This window comes from Uloborus diversus, chromosome 9 (assembly GCF_026930045.1).
Source record: "Uloborus diversus isolate 005 chromosome 9, Udiv.v.3.1, whole genome shotgun sequence".
In the NCBI taxonomy this organism is placed as follows: Eukaryota; Metazoa; Arthropoda; class Arachnida; order Araneae; family Uloboridae; genus Uloborus; species Uloborus diversus.
The window spans coordinates 120,402,367-120,425,397 of record NC_072739.1 but is presented as its reverse complement, the minus strand read 5'-3'; positions in this window follow the sequence as shown (position 1 = coordinate 120,425,397).

Genomic DNA, 23,031 nt, shown 5'->3' with positions numbered 1-23,031 from the left:
TTCGAAACAATCCAAAACGCTAAATTTGTTCACTCGATGATATAAAACATCAAAGTTTAAAAAAAAACTACCACTGATTTGCTGTAGGGCAAATTCCGGTAATTGAAAGATGATGCTCTTATTACTGCAAAAGTTTCCACTAACTCCACCTGATAGTCTTGAATATTTGTATTTATTTTTGAAAATTTCCTCCGATTGAGCAGACTTAGTATAAACTAGTCAACAATTGAATTTGCTGCTGCTTTATTATTAGTGTAATTATTATTAATTTTATTTATTTATTTATTTTTGTTTGCTTGTTTGTTTGTTTACTTTAAAATTATCGATTTGGTGCAGAAAGAAAAATGCTCGATTCTGAAACTTTGAGCAGTTCTGATTTTCCTGATGCTACCGAAAAAGTGCCTTAAGCTTTAAATAAAGTAACATTAAGAAAGAGGGAGGGGTATTTAAATCATCAAAATCAACATTTTGGCACGTTTTCTGAGGAGAGAATTACAAGAAAAAGGATTTGAAAAGAACAAAAACATGAAATAACAACACAGGTTTTGTAGATTTCGATAAAACCTAGAGGAAGCCAAACGCCGTAGAAAAACCGCAAGAGAAAAAATTAAAAATTTAAATTTATTAGTTGTCTTATATTATTTGGATATTATTTTGTTAAGCCTGGGACAAAATAAGTTTGACGGTTTAAACCATTAGACCCAATTCTAACAATAACTAGTTCCAAATTTATTAGTAGAGCACCTTTCACCTAACTAACAGTAATTAATTTAAAACATAAGAACATATTTATATTATGTAATATAAATATATTAATCAATAGATGAATTCAAAAATTTTCTGCATCTTCTATCTTGTAATTTAATTTAATTTTATAGCATGAAGCAAAAACTGAATATTTCCTACAACGTTAGCAGAATTTCAGTGATCTCTAAGTTAAGTTGTCACTGAAACTGAAACTGCTTTTGATTAATTTCTGAGTTCCAATTCCTTCGTCTAAGTGAAAAGCAGCACAAAATTGCTGCTTTAATCCTTTTCCTCGATTTGCAATCTGGAGTGGAATTTTACTTAGCATTTACGAAATAAGCTCTATTTATAGATCAGGAAATATTTTCCAGAGCTGGATTTTAGGAATCCTCCTATAATGACAGATTTTTAATGACTGCCTTAATTTTAGTTGACTTTCTTCGGTGCTTATACAGATACGGAAGCAGTAGCACTCATAAAAAAATAATTAGGTCAAGAAATTGTGTACTTGTATAGGTATAAAAGATAACTTTGTTCATAACATGTTTTTTACACTAAGTATTAAAATTAGAATAAAGTACAATTAGTTTCATTTATTCATAAACATCACTTTGTTTCTAATTATAACGATGAAAATTTTGAAGTTGAAAGTTTTTTGATGATTGATTGCTGATTCCCATATATATAATAGCCAATGATCGAGTAACGTTCCTGACGTCATCAACAATGAAACTCGCGCCACGGCATGATAATTTGATAATATGTTTTGGTAATGTTTAACATGCTGGGAAATGCTTAATTTTGACAAGGCTGAGCTAGATCCGGTAACTTAACCGTTTTACTGGTATAATTGTCATTTTAGGAGAATGAATATACGTAAAAGTTGTGAACAATGAACGCTACCTACTGAAGTTTAGGGTGATTCCACTTTAGTCAAGGATACAATTTCAACTATATCTCCAAACAGGCAATGACTTCGTTCAAATGTAGAAGCAATTTTCACCCGTCATACCTTGACTGGCGATTTTCTAGTATTTTAATAAAAACTTTTTTCTCCATTTGTAGTCTGTTTAGTAAATTAGTTACTTTGTTTGTTCTGAATATTTTATTCCATATTTTATTATTAAGGAATACATTGTCTTGCTTTAGTTCTCTTCCTATTCACGAGAACATTTTTTTCAAACTTTAATAGTTGGTACTTGCGCCGATATTTTTCTCTTTTATTGTTATTATTGTGTGAGTAAAGAATGTATAAAAAAAGGTCAAAGAAGAAAATTTTGTACTACATTTTTTCCTCACATATGGTAAACCATACGTCTTTTGCTAGCTCATCTTGAGGCTGTCAAAATCTTGCACAACATTTATTATTCAACTATAAATTCATAGATTCAGTACTAAGAAAAGCATTTGTTTTTATTTCGGTACAATTTGACATCGATATTTTTTGAAAGACATTTAGTTGCAACTCGCAATTTAGAACAGAAAACTTTAAAAACCTACAACCGAACTCGTTATAACGAGACCTGATTTAACTAGAACCCGTTTTTAATGAGGAAAGCGGTAGTACTTGGTTGATGCAATGTTATGTCTATGGGAGCAAAACTCGCTTTTAACTAGCAAATCCCGCTTAAAGCGAGCAAATATTTTTGTGATTCATAAGATTTTTATTGACTTCCAACTCAGCTTATCCTTTTTTCATCATTTAGCCGATTAATTTTTTTAGCATTTCAAAATGAAGAGAAAGTTAGTGAAAAATCATAAGTCTTTAGATCAATCGATGACAGCACTTTTTTTTTAATTTGTGAAGTAAAGAAGCATTTATAAATGTGTGCATATGTGTATTTTTCAAAAACAATGTCAAAAAAAAAGAGACATTTATACAGTTCAAAGCAAATTAACCAACTTCTTTGAAACTCTACAGAGATTAAAAAGAAGAACAAAAGCAACCTTGTTTTGGATTTTTTCACGAACCTTTTTTTTATGAGCACTCGTTATAACGAGAAAATATCGCGGTCCTTTTGTGCTCGTTATAAGCAAGTTTGACTGTATTATTTTAGTCATATACATCAGCGGTTCTTAACATGAGGCGTGCTCCCGTAGGGGTCTATTTCAAGGAAAGTGAGAACGTAAAAAAAAACGAGCTGATGTGTGCATCACATGACTTCCTTTTACTCCAAATAAAGGTCATTTTCCCATTATTGGCAATTTTAATGTGATTCAATAGTTTACTCTCTAAATATCACCAACAGTGGCCAAATTGAAACCAGATTCTTTTTTTAAAAAAAAAGCACATTTGCCGTCAAGTTGGCGATAAAACTTGGCAACCAAAAGACTAGCTATATATCGCCAAGTGTCTGCCTAAGTGTAACACAACTTGAGTTTACATCGAAATTAACAATGATCTCCCCCCAAAAAGGGGCAAAAGACCCCGTTAAAAACACCCGAATGCAAACAAAAAGGGAGGTGCACAACTAGACCCCACTAGGAGTCTAGGTACCAAATTTCAACTTTCTAGGACATACCGTTCTTGAGTTATGCGACATACATCCGCACATACGCACATACATACGTACATACATCGTCAAAATAGATATTTCGCGCTTCTATACGTTCTTAGGCACTTATCCACTTGTGGCCGAGTCGAAAAAAAAACTCATCATTCATTCGGGAGCGAGCAAAATGGAAATTAATGTCGATTTTTGAGTGAAAATTTTTTTGCGAATGCAATGCTTCCATTTTTGTAAAAAGGAAGTAAAAAGTATAAAAGAAAAACTAACTATAATTTACTTAATTTTGCGATCACATCAGCATGTTTTCAACATTATTGTCTTTTTTTTAAGGTTTTTTAGAACAATTTTTATCCACATATCATTGCGCCTCTGGATTTTCAGCATTCGCATTCATAAAATCAAAATATTGAGCTGGAAATTGTACGTGACCACTGACATTGTGAAAGTTAGTGGTACAATAAAACCTGTCTACAACGATACTGTTGGGACCTAATCGAAATAGACAGGTTATCGTTATAGACAGTATCGTTATACACAGGTTTCACTGTATTAAGTGTCAACCTCACTTAGATACATCAAATCAATTTGAATTTAGTTTTATGATTCCTTGATTTCGTGTGTAAATAGGTTTAAAAAAGAAAAAAGTTAAGTGTAGTAATATTAAAATATGTCTACGAAATTTTCTTACAACTAGTTTTAGCTATCCTAATCATATTCAGTATGAACTTCCGACTGTACTATTTGAATTGACCACGAATGTTGTAGATAGGGGGCAGGAACTTACATCAGGGTTCAAAGAGAGGGGGGAGAGCACACGCTCCAAAAGATTGAATACCCCTGATTTAATAGATCCAGATTCGTCATTAGCCAGCCAAATACATTCTGCGATTTAAGGGCTCCGTTGCCAGAAAATATTTGTTAGTAAAGATGATATATTTTATTAGTACTTGCTCTGTAGGTAACGGGAAAGAAACACGACTTTTGTAGGATTCGATATGCTTGTTTGTCTGATGACGATCTTTAAAGAATCTTACGAAAATAAATAAAGGTATAGTTTTCTAACTTACCTCATTGTTTTTGACGAGTAACTAAAGAACTCACTACAATATCCAAGAGTTGAGAAATTATCAAACATTGTAGCATAAGTGTTTCACCATTCTGTATGATACTTTAATAAATGATCAGTTACTTAAGATTTCGTGTAGTTTACTTTTAGGAATCCTAGAGTTTGCATTCACTAATCGTAATTGTAACAAACGTTTTTGTTTATTTAAAAAAAAACTTAATTTTAGAATACTACTATCAAAAAACTTCACCTAATAATATTTCATTGAAGTATGGATCATTTACGTATGATATGACAAGAAGTTCTGTCTAGAACTAGACGAGCCTACTTTCCCGTATACCCATACTACTTTCTAGTACCTGATCAATGTTCTCAAAATAGCTAACATCGCAAATTGTTTCAAACATATTTTTCCAATATTTTAAGCTACTTTCTAGGAATAAAATATTCCTCACTCATCTAAAAAAATTAGATGCGTAAAAAAAAGAAAAAAAAACAAAACGAACAAATAAAATAGCAGCAACTTTTCAACAAAGCAGCTAATACACTTTTTTTCATTTAAAAAAAAATTCTTCAACAGCTTTCAAAACGAAAAAAATAATAATAATAATTAATAAGCTCATTAAAATAAATACATCCTATCAAAAAAAAAAAAAAAAATCGTTTCTTTTCCCCTGTTGCCAAAAATAATTTTTTAAATGAATTAATGCACTTATCAAGATAAATAAAAACAATAAAATGTCAACGTAAAGAAATACTTTTCATTGTCAAAAAAAAAAATCGTCTGCGCGTATCTTTTTGTAGAAACATAAATGACTTCGAGTTTATTCACCGAAAACTGAATACCTAAATAAAAACTTTAGCGTTGAAATAAAAACAAATCACATCAACAATAATTATTTCACAGTTAAAACCATAGCGTCGGAGTCGGAGTCAATCTAATTTTGGGATGAAGGAGTCGGAGTCGAATATCCAAGAATCGGAGTCAGTCATTTGTCCGTGTATAAATTTTTGCCAAAGCTAGGAAGTCATAGTCGAAGTCGGGGAGTCGGAGTCCGATTAATTGTCGGGCACAGGAGTCGGATTCGGATTCAGGTGCCTCTAAATTCTCGGAGTCGGAGCCTGGAGTTCGGCGTCAAGAGCTATTTCCAACAAAATTTGTTTGAAGTAAATCCGCCTTCAAGTACGGAATCTACATTGACTTTCAGTTTCCCCGTAGGCGCTAATGTTAAGGGATTTGAACTGTTCAAAATTGAACAGAAAATTGTTCAAATCAAAAAGATATTTTATATACAAGTTTTTCATCAAAAGCTTTTTCCTACAAAGTTTGTTTGAAGCAAATTCGCCTCACAGTTCGGAATTGCCTTGAATTTCCCCGTAGGAGCTAATGTTAAGTTTTTTTGAACTGTTCAAAATTGAACAAAAAATGGTTCAAATCAAAAAGTGAAATATGGGAATGAGGTGTCCTTGTCGAGATCTTTCGAACAAAAAAAAGTTTGTTCGAATCGGACTATTCATTCAAAAGTTATTAGGGGGGGACAGACAGACAGACCGACAGACAGACCGACAGACAGACAGACCGACAGACAGACAGACCGACAGACCGACAGACAGACAGACCGACAGACAGACAGACCGACAGACATTTTTCCCCATCTCAATACCCTACTTTCCAATTTTTAATTTTTCGATATTTATTTAATTATTTTATTTATTTTTGACTTTTTTTTTGTTTTTCGGGATATTTTTAAGATGCATTAAGCCTTCTTTCATGCTTTTTTCTTCTTTTTCTGACTTTTACTGGGAAAGTAGGCTAAAAAAGCTTGTAATTTAAATAAACCGTGAAAATTAGAAATAATGTTAAAATAAATTACGTTTTAACTGTCTGAATAATAATAAATGATGCAAATCTCGCTTAGTACAATACTTATTTTTTTCAGTAAAATATTTTGATATAAAAATAAAATGTTTTTATTTAGGGTGCACTGGATTTTATTATGAGCGAGAGAAAATTACTGTTTCTGCTTAATCTTTGGATTATTTTACGCTTTCAAAATAAAGAACTTAACATGGAAAAATAGCAACTGCTTGGTACATTGAAAAAAAAAACGAGCTGATGTGTGCATCACATGACTTCCTTTTACTCCCATTTTAATGTCATTTTCCCATTATTGGCAATTTTAATGTGATTCAATAGTTTACTCTCTAAATATCACCACCAGTGTTCAAATTGAAACCAGATTTTTAAAAAAAAAATCGCCAAATTTGTCACCAAGTTGGCAACAAAACTTGGCGATCAAAAGACTGGCGATATATCGCCAAGTGTCCGCCAAATTGTAACACCACTTGAGTTTGCATCGCAATTAACAATGATTTCCTCCCAAAAAGATGCAAAAAACCCTTTTAGAAACACCCGAATGCAACCAAAAGGGGAAGTGCACAGCTAGACCCCACTAGGAGTCTACGTACCAAATTTCAACTTTCTAGGACATACCGTTCTTCAGTTATGCGACATACATACGCACATACATACATACGAACATCACGAGAAAAGTCGTTGTAATTAACTCTGGGAACGTCAAAATGGATACTTCGGGTTTTTATACGTTTTTAGGCTCTTATCCGCGTGTGCTCGGGTTGAAAAAAAAGAAACTCAACATTAATTCGGGGGTGAGCAAATTGGAAATAAGGCCAAATTTTTAGTGAAAATTTTTTCACGAATACAATACTTCCTTTTTGCAAAAGAAAGTAAAAACGTATGCTTGAGCAATAAAAAATTTTTAATTAATTAAAATGTCCTCCTTTTTTAAAAGTTTTTAACACATTTTAACAAAAAGTTAAAAATTTCCCATACTCTGCCTTTTTACTTCCTTTTACAAAAAAGGAAGTATTGTATTCGCGAAAAAATTTTCACTCAAAAATCGCCCTTAATTTCCATTTTGCTCACCCCCAAATGAATGTTGAGTTTTTTTTTCGATTCGACCACATGCGGAAAAGTGCCTAAGAATGTATAGACACGCGAAATATCCATTTTGACCATCACCGAGGTAATTACAACGACTTTTCTCGTGACGTCTGTATGTATGTGCGTATGTGTGTATGTGCGTATGTGCGTATGTGTGTATGTGCGTATGTGCGTATGTGCGTATGTATCTCGCATAACTCAAAAATGGCATGTCCTAGAAAGTTGAAATTTGGTACATAGACTAGTAGTGGGGTCTAGTTGTGCACCTCCCCTTTTGGTTGCTTTCGGATGTTCCTAAGGGGGTCTTTTGCACCTTTTTGGGGGGAAATCATTGTTAATATCAATGCAAACTTAAGTGGTGTTATAATTTGGTAAACACTTGGTGACGTATCGCCAAGCTTTTGGTCGCCAAGTTTTTTCGCCAACTTGGCGACGATTTTTTTTGTTATAATATTCTAAGATATTATTGGAATTTTTTGTGATGCATGTAAATTAAATATTTGATAATGACTTTAAATGATAGTTTTAAAATATATTGTCACTTTGAATTATTGTAAAATAATTTCTTGAAATTAAGTAGTTTATTATTATTTTTTTTTTTTTGTTTTGTTTTTACAAGTATTTTATGTGCAATAGATAAATATATTTATAAAAATGAAATTGAGTAAAGAGTACCTAGAATAATTTTTCAAAAAATAAGCAAATTTATGCTATAAGTAAAACCAGCAGTGTCCCTTCGAAGAAAGATAATCCTATTCATTTTTTAAGAAAACAAAATTACTTAAATCAAACGGATAGTCAAAACGATTTTTACTTCCTTTTACAAAAAAGGAAGTATTGTATTTGCGAAAAATTTTTCACTCAAAAATCGGCCTTAATTTCCATTTTTCTCACCCCCGAATTAATGTTGAGTTTTTTTTTTTCGATCCGATCACACGTGGATATATGCCAAGGAACGTACAGACACCCAAAATATCCATTTTGACGACCCCCGAGTTAATTACAACGAATTTTCTCGTGACGTCCGTATGTACGTATGCATGTGCGTACGTGCGTGTGTGTGTGTGTGTGTGTGTATGCATCTCGTATAACTCAAAAACGGTACGTCCTAGAAAATTGAAATTTAATACGTAGACTCCTAGTGGGGTGTAGTTGTGCACCTTCCCTTTTGGTTGCATTCGGATGTTCCTAAGGGGGTGTTTTGCCCCTTTTTGGGGGGAAATCATTGTTAATTTCGATGTAAACTCAAGTGGTGTTATAATTTGTCGCACACTTGGCGATATATCACCAGTCTTTTGATCGCCAAATTTTATCACCAACTTGGCGACAAATTTGGCAATTTTTTTAAATTTTAAATTTGGTCTCAATTTGGCTAATGTTGGTGATATTTAGAGAGTAAACAATTGAATCACATTGAATTTGCCAATAATGGGGAAATGACATTAAATTGAAGTAAAAGGAAGTCATGTGATGCACACATCAGCTCGTTTTCTCTTGCAAATACTTATAACTCACGTTCTTAAGCTGTTTCTTATGGGAGGGATGGCTTTTTCAAAATCTATTTTCCAACATTTTACTTATTTTACTTCTGTTCCTTCAGTACAGCTTAAGTTTTTCTTTCTTCATGTTTTATCATAATATAAGTAGCTGGAGTATTATCATAATTCAGCAATTCTCTATTATCTGTTACCTACACACACACACAGCAGGATTTAGAAAAACATTCAATAAAAGTCTACCTAGGAACTGAATTTCAAATGCGTTTTGCTCAAAACTTTGAAAAGTCCTTTTACATCTTTTTGCTTCTCACTGCCGCATTTGCAGAACTTACAGTATACTTTTAGGCATATTTTTAATAAAAATAAATAGTGGCAAATGAATAGCTAGAATAAAAAAGTAATTAACAGGGTATGAGATAAATATTTAAAAAGATTTTCATTTCAAAAGTAGTGAGACATGCTTGTTCCTTTTGGAAGGACAGTTTCATTTTGATTGCTATTTCCTCTTTTTTGTTATTTGCATAACTTATCAATTCACGCTCCATGAAATAGATCTTTGTTTGTCTTAATGGTAATTAGAAAAGGATATGGATTTCGAAAATAATTTTTTATTATTTACTCATGCACTGTATAAATAATTCAGAAACGTTAATGGAAAATAATGTGCAGCTAATTTGCCCAATATCTGTCAGTAACATATTTTGCAAAAACATAGGAAAATTTGGCGCCAAAAGTTAGCAAACTTCCTGAAATTAGCCTGGAATCTTTCTTAAAAATTCAGAAACCTTCCAAATCAGAGCCAGTCATGTTTCTGGACTAATTCAGGAACTTCAGGGAAATCTTATATATGTATATAATAATACCATGAGGCTTTCCTGCTTTTCCAGGAAAGCTTCTAAAGCAAATACAGTCAACCCTCGTTTATCGCGGTTAATTCGTTCCAGACTTTACCGCGATAACCGAATTTCCGCGAAGTAGTATTCTGTATATTTATTTCTAATTAGAGCGCATAAAACTTACTTAAGGCAATTTAAATAGGTTTTTATCATAGTTAGAGCCCCCTAGACATAAAACAGCACTCTTAGCCATCATTACATTTGTATTACTTAATATATTGCACAAAATATAAGAAAATTAGATATGTCAGACGTAAAAGATATCACATTGTTAATTATTGAGAAATAAACTATACACACACGCTGTTCTTACACACTACTACTAGTCTATGAAAAAACCCTGAACTTGTTTGATGATGAATCAATTGCCCGTTAGTGACCGTAGGAACCCCCATTCTTCCTCTACATTTACGTATACAACTTGAAAAGCTAGTACATTGTTGAACACCATTTACAGATGTATTTATCCCCTAGCAACAATACAGTGATTTATACTTCACCGTTAGTGCTTAACGGTTAAAATGAGATACAGATTCCCCACACTTTCTTCGGCGATTTTATACCTCCACTCCCTCAACTAATAAAACTAGCCCCTCAGACCTTACTTAAAAGCTTACCTTACTTAAAAGACATATACTCTGTTATTCTTTTGTAGAAAAAGGTTTACACGAGCGCATAAAAAAGGCTAATTACTATATTTGAAAAAAAAAATAGAAAAAACCGCGATGTACTGACGCCGCGAAACTCGAAGCAGCGAGGGACGACTGTATGGGTCAAAGCTAAGACGGAATTGTAAGATTTCCTTCAAAGCTACAATATCCGGAGACTGCATTTCTCCCTTGATTGTGGCTGAGTCAGTCCGGAGAGGCCGTATCTAAGCTGAAAGAAAAACGCCTAATAACGAAGTGTAATATATTTTTACACTGGTAGATAAAAACGTTTTTCACCACAGTATAAAATCGGCATTCATGGAACTGGTTGGGATTCAAGTTACTTTTTGCCAAAAAAACTTGCTTTTCATAGGAAGCTGGTGTTTATCCATGAAATCTCGAAATGTTACCCAGAAGTAATCAGTAACGTTTCCAATTTTTTTTACAGTGTTGTTTTAACTCAAAGAGTAATATGTTGTCTAAATAAAGAGCTTGTTTTCAAATGGCGTTAAGTCAATTTTTTCCATTCTTGAAAATAAGATTTATTGTTGAATTCAAGGAAAAGATAATTTCCCCAGTAATCTATAAATGAAAATAGCACTAAATTATGACGCTAAAAAATCCTTACTGTATGGTTATTTAGAATTTAAAGAATGACAAAAATGGATTGACTCCTTTTGGAGCAAAACTATGACTTACGGCCTTTTGGCACAGTCTAAGTCAGTTTTCGTAGAATTTCCCTTAAGCATAATCATAATTTTACTTTAAACTAGCAATTTTGCAATGCTCTTTCCAAATTTCATGAATCGTCGGTCAAAATTCGCCGAATCATTGAATTCTTAAGGGGTCACATGACCTCCCGTGACCTAAATCGGAGCACCTCTGAATAAAACTGTGAGCGAATAAAACTAGTCTACCAATTTTTCTTTTAAAAAATAAAATATTTTGATTGTTTTATGGTTTCAAATTGAAAGCTGCAGCTTAAACAGCAACGAACTAAGTATATCAGAAACATACCATTGGTTATAAAGAAAAATATGCTTCTCTTTGAAAAACATTTTTTTTTCTATGATGTAAAATGTCAAGTAACATTTTTTAAACATAATTTTTCGAGAGACGAAGGAAAAACGCGATATATCCGAATGAGTGGTATCAGAAAGCGCGTTGTAACGAGGGATTACTGTACTTCAATTTTTGTGTTTCGTAAATTCGTCGCGAAACTAGTTTCAAAGCTTGTGGTGCCTCTACGCTGCGTTTTAATTTGTCTTTCATTTTAACATTGCATTTTGTACAACTTCAAGCTTTTGATCGACAAAAAATGGGGAGAGGTTCAAAAATAATTTTTTTCAGCAATGAGACACTCTATTACAATAGAATATTTTGTTAAAGAATATGAAAATTTTATGTTGAAGAAAAAGCGAAACATTTAAGTGGTACTTATTAAATATTTGCTTCATTCCATTACCTTCCTAACATCTCTTAAAAGCGTGCTGATGATAGAGGAATAACTTCTGAAGCACGCTGTAACTCCGGGGAGTCGGCTTAGCTGGTAAGATCCAGTTATAACCGGTGGATACATTTTTCCTTTCGAACCTCATTAACGAAATAATGAAAACTGGCAATAAAAAGCAAAAAAATGACTTTAAAAGCTGGAATATGCTGGAGAAACGGATGATTTAAATACTTCTGCAATTAATCTCTCATATTCATCGCGGGTTACTTAGACTTTTTCAATCGTCAAAGGCGTTTCATCAATCAAAGGCGTTTCTGAAACGTCGAAGGTGTTTGCTTTTTTTTCATGTATCACAAATAAATAAACAGTCAAGCCTTTTCAATCGGTTTCTTAATAACAAAACTAAATGTGAAAGTTCTTTATACATCGGTTATACGCCGTTTTCCTTTTCCTCGAGTCCGAAAAAAAACCTAACTGGAAGAATATGAACAGAATAATGATGAAACTCTATAATCATAGATGAAGGAAGACTGGAATTTTCTTGTTAAAGAATTCAACTTTGAAGAGTTAGAGAACTGGGATAGTGATATCGTGATATCAAAGTTTTGAACAAAATTAGATTTAATAGAGGAAAAATTGTCTTGTGATAATCTAAGTAGTGAGGGAAAAGATAATAACGAGAGACCTTCCTTCAACGTGTTGATAAATTAAAGTTTCTTAAAACACTAGTGAATAAGAATTTCAGAAACTACTCAATCCAATTTGTAATGCGATTATAAATACTTTAGGGTAGAACTCTTACAGAATCATTTTTACTTGTCTCTATATGATAGAAAAGTAACGTCAAAGAAATTGAAATTCGGTTTGTGGCGGACCTGCATACAAGAGACCCTATGGCCCCTAACAGACTTGAAATTTTGTAAAAAAAATATTTCAAGTCCCCGGGGGTTTCCACCGGGATTTTTATCATCATTATTTTTTAAATTTCGAATTAATTTTTTGTATATGGTTTTTAAAGCTAAATGTTCACATAAATCGCCTCTTGAAAGGATGAAAAATAGCTTACACCCCTAAACATCCTATTGTCGTTCGAACGAGCTTTTTTTTTTTCTCGATCAGATTAAGCTTGCCCAATTTTCTTAATTAAGTAGAACTGCAGATACAAGGGTTTTGAACTTAGCCTAAGTCCAAGGCTAACTCAATTCAAGCTCGGAGCTGAAGAGTAAAATATTGCTATAGACCACGAATTTGAAAGCGACTTTTCAAACGTACAAAACGGTTGTTTTAGTATGTTCAGGAGGATCTTTAGTTATGAATTTTTGTACAAGTTAACTTGGGACCCTGGGGTACGAGTGCTCTTTGGAGCGTTTCCTTAAAAAATGATATGTTATATCTATTTTTATCACGGTCTTTTTATCTTCTGGTTGGAGTAGGATTTTAATGTTTTTCTAAATTCAATGAACTTTTTAGTGAGAGGCTATTTTCTAGAGGAAGGGGAGCGCGAATTCTATTTTGTTTTAATTATAACGTGTGTTTTAATCTGATTCTTCTTACCAGATGCTTTATTTTTTTGCGAAATAAAAGGGTTGGTAAGCGGCAGAGAGCAAGGAGCGGAATCCTCTAGTTACATTTAAAAAAACTTTATAAGAACCTCAAAACTAATATTTGAATCTAATTGCATTATTGGGGTTAAACTTAATGAAAGGAAAAAATAAAAGTAACGTTCCGATTACGCTTTATTTTCATTTATACGTCGTTTCACTCCGTCCCTTGAACAACGCATAAACGATGCTTTCCTGTATTTAAATAATAAATACCAAAATTATATTACATAGAGTCGTTTAAAAAAAAACTATATTTGTCAGATTTCGTTCCTTGCTTTATAAATCACTGGATAAAAACAAGACATGTTTCAGTTCAGATAATTATACTTTGTTCGGCTTGCGTGTACAAACTTAACCTTTCATGTACCAAAGAATGATAAAAATAATGACCCATGGGAAATTATTTCACTCCGAAAAATAAATTGTTTTTCGTCTCCCCCATATACAGCTCTTATTTTTAGTCTAATTAAATGTTCTCATTTCATATTCATAGAAATTAAAACTGCGATTTGATAATGTTATTTCAAGGTTTCAGTTGCATTTTTGTGCTTCTTAACTATAAAAACCTGAAAATTAACATCATCTTTCTTGAAAAGGTTAAGATTTAGTAGAAATATTTACTAATAAAGTAATCAAATGAAATTAAAGTAAGAAACGTAACAAGTTTTATAGCTTTTTTTAACATGCTTTTATTAGCTTCACCTGTATGTATGTGTGTATGTATCTTGTAACGGAATCTTGCAACTCAAATTTCGCCCACTTCCTGCGATCGGATTCGTTTAAAATTTGGCACGCAACCTCAGACCTGATGACAAAGCAATATTCTATAATCAACTATTAATTGTTAGGTTTTTTTTTTAATTTTACTCAATATTTTGATATTAATCCGACACTGTGAAAAAGAAAATTTTTTAAAGGTATTAAAAAATGCTCGCAAAAGTTATTTAAAAATAGTTATAAAAACCTTTGATTTTTCTGCATCAGACAAAATTTGTTCCAATGTTCCAAGGTTATTAGAACATGAGTTATAATTTTTTTAAACTAATTTCATGGTGAAATTTAGGTGAGCCTTCAATTGGCAATTCAATGTTCATCAAGCCATTGTAATACTTATATGAAAATGTATCTCTAATTTTCAAAGTAATTTAAATATGATTTCCGCACACATACATCGATGACTAAGATGGTTTAGCTGGATTAGACAGTTTCTAGACAGGCAATTTATCGGCGCAGCTGAATGTTTTTAGAGCTCGGCTATTATTACTTTAAGGGGTACAATTATTCCTTTTGGAGTTCGAGAGGTCGCGTTTCGAATGCTGACCAAGACCTTTAGTTGCTTTTTTTTGGGGGGGGGGGCAAATTTCATGAATAAAAAAAATTTTGAATTATGTTGAAATGAATTTTTTTTTTTTTTTTGGTAAAACAAGTTAAACTAAACAGTAAAAAAGAAGAAAAAGAAAAACAATGAAAAATAAAATAATAGTTTAAAAAACTAAAAAAAACACGCTTTTGTAGCAAAATGAACTAAAAAGTAAAAAAAATCTTTGGATGATAGTATATAAAATAATTGACCTAACACTTAATTTCAACGCAATAAAAAAAAGCGTGGGGGCTTCTTATCAGTCGTCTTGAATTTCTTTTATTTGTTGTACATGCAAAACTGTAGTTTCCCCCACGGTTTTTTTATTACATTAAAATTAAGTGTTAGGTCAATTACTTTATATACTTATCATCTAAAGATTATTTTTTACTTTGTAGTTAATTTTGCTACAAAAGCGTGTTTTTTAACTTTTTTAAACTATTATTTTATTACATTCAAGACCGTAAAACGTTTAATTTTCTGCTAAATCATTTAGCGATCGCTGATACGATAAACGGTGCTTTTAATAGCTGCAAACTTTTGAATAATTTTATCAAAATCTGTATTTTTTAAGAAAAATTCTGAAATCAAGACGTATGCTTAAATTTTATACTGATTTAAAATTTGCAATAAATTAGGGAAATTTGGGGCAAAGTGAAATAGTAAATTGTTTACTCTACTTTTAGCGCCATCAATCTGTTAATATTTCAACTATGTTGTAACACATGTAGTCTTCTCCAGTCAGGAAAGAATTACTTCTGAAGATCAAAGCATGTGAAAATACAAGCAATTTTTAAATTGATACTAATGTTGTAATGTTTTGTTGGAAGTGAAAAATTATTTTTGTTACTTCTTCTTCTTCTTCTAATTCTTCTAGTGGCACTACAGCCCGTTATGGACCTTGACCTGATCCACAATTTTGCTCCAGACCGCCCTCTGACCGATCTTCTCCCTTCATCTGCGGATCTTTATTGTTTCTAGGTTTGCAAGAACATCATCCAACCATCTCTTTCTAAGTCGTCCTCTGGTCCTGGTTCCCAAAGGTTTCCATTTCAGGATCTTTTACAGTCTAAAATTATTGTCTGTTCGCTCAATGTGACCAAGCCATGAAAGACAATGGGCTTTTATAAAGCGAACTATATTTTTTCCTTTAAGGATATTCTCAATTTCAATACTAGTTCTTACTCTCCACTGATCACCCACCTTCAAAGGACCAGTGATTCTATGTATGACCTTTCGCTCAAAAATCAGTAAGTCTTCTTCATCGTTTTTATTCAGGGTCCAGGTTTCACTTCCATGTGTCACAATCGGTCGGATGATTGCTTTATACAGTCTGTATTTTAATGATTTCGACAGCAATTTGTTTTTCAGAAGGTAGTTGTATAGAAAATATGCCCGATTTCCTTTTATGATTCTAGCCTTTATTTCTTCGGTGTTACCTTCAGAGTCTGTGATAATGGAGCCTAGATAAGTGAAACTGTGCACCCATTCAAAGTCATAATGATCAACAGAAAGTTTCTCTAATTGATCGTTTGCGGTTATGCCTCTTTCTATAAATTTTGTTTTTCCCGCATTAATTTCAAGCCCTACCACTGCAGCAGCATTGATTAAACATTTAATGATAGAAGGTTTTTGTTACTATAAAATGATAAAGTTCTTGTTATTAGCATTTTAAAAATTAATTAGGACCTACTAGTATTCGGTGAAGTATTTATGTATTTACTATTAAGCATATATTTATATAAAATGCTTTGTACAATTAGCCAAGTTCAAGCGGGGCAAAGTGAAGTAGTTAAATTCGTTTATTTATTCCAGCCTTTTTTAACTCACTTACTTATTCATTTATTAATTCATTAATTTACATTCCCTCAAATGAAGAACTAATAACTCATTCTTTTTCTTACTTATTCATTTGATCAAAAACATTTTTGATTATCAACTAGAAACTATTTCATTAGAAAAGTGTTTTATTTTTCGCTTTGCCCCAAGGAAAAAGAAGTGAAATATTTCCCCCTTTCAAGGTAAAAATTTACTGTCATAAATTAAAAATACCGTTTCCATGCTAGTTTTAATGTAAAATACATTGTTCTTTCTCTATGTTCCGTAATTTTCAGAACAAATTTATAGTTTGTTCTTCTTGAAAAAGGTATGTTACCTTAACTATTTCACTTTGCCCCACATTCCCCTACGTATTTTTTCCTTTAGTGAGTCATTGCTTAACATACAAACCTAGCGTTCAAAGTACAGGCTATCATGTTATATCATCTTAAAAAGTTTTTCATCAAGTTCTTTCATATTACAGCGATAATAACATTTTCTTATAATAGGATGATAAAAATAACCATCATAATAGTTAACCTTAATATTATAATAACCATCTTGTTGCAGTGATGAATTTCACTGACCTTTCAGCTTAGCAGACCATATTATGTTTAACGTTATTTTGGCTGAGATATGTCTTAACTCTAATTCAAAAAACACAAGTTCTTCAATTAATATAGTTTGACTACTCACTTGTAAATCTAACAAAACAAAAGCTTAAAAAATTATTATGTAAATTAGTTGTTTTATCTATTTATGCAGGTATCCATTCGGAAAACAATTGAACTAAGTAGACAAAAAGATTATTTTGATGACTATAGCTTCATATACTATTTTTTTTCTAATTTTTCTACCTTTTTAACAATTGTGACAACTTTCGGACAACAATGATTTATTTTTCATGTAGAACCTCTTCGTATCAAGAAATAAATGTACCAAAATTTCTTACTTTCAAGCAACATTTTTTTTTTTATTTATTTATTTATTAATTTTATTTTATTTTTATTCTTTTTTTTTTTTTTTTTTTGCAAATCACGAATTGCTTATTGTTTTCACTTGCATCTTAAATGACATCCAAGTCCGCACCCTTTGACTTTATTTTTCTATGCTCATAATGCAGGCGACCATGTGCCTGAGAATCGAATTATTTATAAACGACCTTCTCGACTTGACTCAAGACTTTTTACGCGAAAACAGTATCCAAGGCACAACACCCAGTTAATTTATCATTTATGAAAATTCATTCGATGTTCCTTGAAATGGGAATTTTCTGTATGTATAACGTATTTTAAGAATTGAGAAGAGATAAAATGGAGGGAGTGAAGACTTTCATTCACGAAACCAAGACCCCAAGTCACGTGATAGCAAAGCATTGGAAGAAAGCAGTTTCTTTCGCTTGTTTCACACAAAACATGCCATTCATTTATCGTTGTGGAGTCACGTGACGTGGGGTCTGTGGGTCAGCTTTTGCTAAGCCAATGATTGGACCTGCTCCCTCCATTTTAATTCCTGCTCTAAGCATCCAGCACATAACACTCAGCATTCCAGCCCCTTGCATTCATTCAATTATGAAGTCTTTAATTCAAATTATGGTCGTGATAAAATCAATTAGTAGAAACAAGAAACCTAACGAGTACAGTAACGGTCCTATCGCAATTCGTAATTGCGAAAAATATAATTTGAATTCAAGATCTTAAAATTGAAACATTTTTTAACCGATGTTTTAGAAATTGTCAGAATTTATTTGCTCATATTCCGTATCCTGTGATACAATAACAATTTCTCTCCGCGGATTGAGTCAAAAGTTCTAAAGGAAACACGTGGTGGGGTAAGAAGGGCGAAATAAATGGTCTGTAATCCCTACAAATCCCTTGTTAGAGTTTGACGGATGTCTAAGCATCCCATAGGAAAGTACCCCATTAACTATATATCTCGGGGCGAATATTCAGAAAGGCAAACACTAGGAGACACATTGATTTCTGCTTACAAACCCATATAAAAATTACATTTTGTGAACTGTTTAATTATTTATTTATGTATTTGCCTTCATATTAAAAACAATGACACTTAGCAACTATAAGATTAGTTCATGTCGGAAGTGTCAAGGAAATGTTAGCACTTTCCGTCCAATTCAAAGATAAGGCTGTTGGTTTTTCGATTTACGTAAGAATAAAATGTCAGCTTTCTGGAATTTAAAGCAGAACTTGAGAATATTTTTTAAAAATGATTTTCAAAATAGGTATTTTATATGCAACGCAGAATGTCATCTATAGTCAAATTTGTCAGTTTAAAAGATTGGAAAAAGTTAAAAGTTTTTGAGTTATTGTGCCGTTTTGAGCTCAGATTTCCGACCCTTGAATTTCCCACGTTTAAGAAAATTGTGATATTTTTAGTCTTAATATGTCATTTGTTTGCTTCTGTTACACTTTTCTCATTTATTTATGAGAAGCTGTGCTTTTGAATAAACTAAGCATAAAACTTTCTATTTCAAAAGTAAGAATCAATCTAAGAAGATATAGGTAAAACTTGCTTTTTGACCTTTTTTTTTTCTGCGCAATCGCAATTGCGCAAAAAATAAATAATAGTTTAGCTTTTCCATAGCGTTATTTTAACTCGCTTAGTGATTGGCACATCATGTAATCTATTGTCATTGTGGTGTGATCAATAAACTTATGAAAGATAAACTATTAAAGGGGGTAATCCGCACAACCGACAATAAATATTATCGACCACTTATTTATTTACTTTTCTTTCTTTCTTTTTCTGTGTGTTCAAATATTTTCCCCATGGGTTGGATTTTTTTTTAAATAGTTTTATTTTCTATTTATATTTGGATTACTGTTTCGCCTTAAACAATTAGATAAGGTGATTATGATTTTTCTGTATATTTTTTGAATGTTAGTTAATTTGAAACGCTGAGATATGGTAACTATCAATATTCATTCTTAAAATCAGTCTAACTTAAGAATCCTTTTAAAAATACTTAAATGAATTGTTTTAAAATGTTTTATTATTATTATTATTTTTATTTTTTAATGTATAGTTCTGAAATATTATTTAGCTTAAACACGGTAATTGTGAATGATTATTTTTTAAATCATGTCTAACTCATGAATTTCCTTTCCGAAATATAATTAAATAATTTAATTCAGAGTAAGTTTTTTTCCCCCAAATAGAAAGGATTTTGCTTCTTTTGACAATAACTATTTTAAACAGTATTTTATGCTTAACGATAATACTATAATTACAGGCATTTCTTTTTACATAATTAATTTATTTTTTGATGATTGTTTTATGTATTATAGTATAAGTTTTAAACTATTACGATTTATGATTTTTCTATTCTAACATGATGTAATTTCTTTTACCAAACATGTTTAAATGAATTTATTTAGAATACGTCTTTTATTTTTATTTTTACTGCATATTTTTTGAATATTAGGTAACTTAAAAGGCTGAGATAGAGTAATTATGAATGTTTATTCTTCTAATCAGTTTAACTTAAGTTACCTTCTTTTTTTTCCAAAAACCTCTTTTCTTTCTGCAGAGATGAATGATTTTTCCATTCGTATACGGAATTCAAACTTTTTGATTTGTAAATGAAGCTGTTTCTGAAGAATTTTCAGATCAGAAAACCAATTTCTCAGAACTTTGATTTTTCTCTTTTTATTATTTCTGTTATTTAATTCATTTTACGTCCATTTAACGTTCTGTGACACAAACTAAAACATATCTTATTTATTGAAGATAATTATTCAAACTCATTACTAGCTCAAGATATGAATAAATAACCGTGTATGCATATTTTGAAGCAACTTGTTGTGTATTTTTTGTGTATGTGTGTCAGAAAAAAAGAGATACTTTACCACAGTACTATTCTCCACAATCAATTTTGATGCAGCTTTAGAGGAACAGTTGCATTTCAATTGAAAAAGTTTTCTTCCTCCTCAAGTAAAGTATTGAATTGACCAATATTTGTCACGATCAATTTCCTAAAGTATTCCATTTATATCTTATGAAAAAAAAACGAAAAAACAGAATTACAAACAACCGAGTGTTTGCATAAAATATCAAAATGAGCCTTTTTTAGGCTTTTACAAAGCGCACAAAACTGTCTTGATTCTTAGTACTTTTCTATTCCAAATAGCTCCTTACAAAATTTGACTTTATCCCACTCAAAAATACATATGAACTCAGAATGTTTTAATGTCCGCTTCTGTTAAATTTCCGGAAAAAAGGTTCCAGTAAAATATTCACTCAATTTATTCAACACTTAAAATTAACATTAAAAAAACAGCAGTATTCAGTATGGTGCTCTATCAAATAACATTGAGTAAGTTTGAAATTTAATGTCCTAAGACCTAGCTATTAGAGCTTGAATCGCTAATGAACCACCTGATACTTCATGCAAGAACAGATCAACTTCAGAGGTCTTCAAAGTCAGCGTTTTAATGCTGCCAAGAAGGCAAAAAAATGAAAAACAAGGATAAAAGAAAGGCCGAAAGTGCCTCGGTAAACCATAAAAAAAAAAAAAAAAAAAAAATATACCAGCATCTTGTTCAGCATCTTCAGGAGGAGTTTTTTCCTCTAGATTAAAGAATAGAGTTGGATCTTCATACTTCTGTGTGTCTATGGCAGGAGTGTCACCTTGGAGAAAAGAGGGCATGTCGCAGGTTCCGACATTAAAATTTTGAAGGGGGTTGTTTTTAAGAGTATTTTTTTTTATTTTTTAAGAAACTGTAGCTCTTGGGGGCTTTTATTTGGGGGATGCACCATTGCTCTTGGGAGGGATGAGATACCCTGGTCTGCGGAATTCGAAAGTTCCACTTTCTGAATAGAAAAAGACTTGATTTGATGTAAACACTACACTTGGATCATCTGTTCATTTAAACTGAACAAATAACTCTATTCAAGCACAGTGAATAAACTCCGCATATGTGTACTTTTCTATGCAGGGGTTCCCAATATGTGAGAGCGCTTTTCTAGGGAGGCATAGAATTACAAAAAACCTTCATTATTCCGGACCCTCTCAAATGAAACATCGAGTAATCCGGAATGCCATTTAGATGTATATATTGTATAAATTTCTCTTTAATGGGGTTGTAATAGAGCCACAAACTTTTTGCAGACCCTGTGTGTTTCCACGATTTATAATTCATTCTTTTACATGGCACCACTTCGGAGGATGCTTTTACCACGAGAATTTCGACGCCCAGTTGTCCCACTAGATGGAGACGGCTAGGCTCTCTTCGATGCGAAACTGCACTAGGAATTTAGTATTGCCAAAAGCACTCCGAGGCAAAACGAGTACTCGAGGGATTTTTTACAATCCGCATAATCGTATGACATGGATGCTGTTGATTTTCTGCAACTCGAGAATTCACCGACTGTAGCCAGGTTCGAACCAGCATCTTTGGTGTAAGAGACCAGCGTCTAAACACTACACCACTCTGTCGGTCCGTACTGTGTAAATAAATGGTGAGTTATCCAAATCATGTATTTTGTTTGCCGTGTTTTGCGTTTATATAATGCATTTTTGAAATTTTCTCTTATGTAGTTTTGTATTTAATTCTCTTGAATTCGAAGAACAATTTCTACAGTGTAGAGTTTGTTTATGCATCTCAGTTCAACTTATAGGTAATTTTGTTTAATCCATTCTCTCATTAATTAGGACGACCTGGACGCCCTATTATTCAAGATTAGTGAGATTCTTCTGTATGTAAAAAGCAGTTGAAAATATTTTTACTTAGAATAGAGTAAACTAAGTCAACGTGTATAACAGAACAAATAAAATCCCCCATTAAAAAGAGTTAAAAACTCTGCAAACAGCTTTTTCGAGGCTATTAAAAACAAGCCTCTTCATCAAGTGCGTAAAAAGTAAGAAAAGTTCGCGAAATCCAAACTAACGGTCAAGTGAACGAAAAATACAAGACCCGACGGAGTAAATCCCACCCTTTCCATAATATCTAGAAATATTTTCTTTAAGGAACTTTTTTGTCTGTGACGTTTTTTCTTAAGTACAGTATTGCTTCGGTCACTCATCTGGTCAGTGCTAATTCTATATTAGCTACCAGTTTGTGTGGCACTCTTGGCGGCTCGTAAGGAAGGGCAGAAGGGCAAGGGGGCAACTGTCCCCTTACTTCCAATAGTAAACGGTCTTGCCCCCTCACTTTTCAGAATTAAAAACTAAAGATTGAATGAAAATTGATTTTTTTCAGGGTGGACTGATTTACTTCACGAAAGAAGAAACTTAAAATTGAAAATAAATCAACTTCTCATGTTCTTTCATAAAAATAGAACTTTTAAAGGGATGGGGAAAACCTGCGGTGGCCATCCGTTCCGATTTTTAATGTCATATTCTACATTTTTAGAAATTTTTAAATCATTAATATTAAAAGACCTAATATGGCCAAATTTTACAAAAAAAAAATCACCTTCAGTGGCCACGCCCCCTAACCGC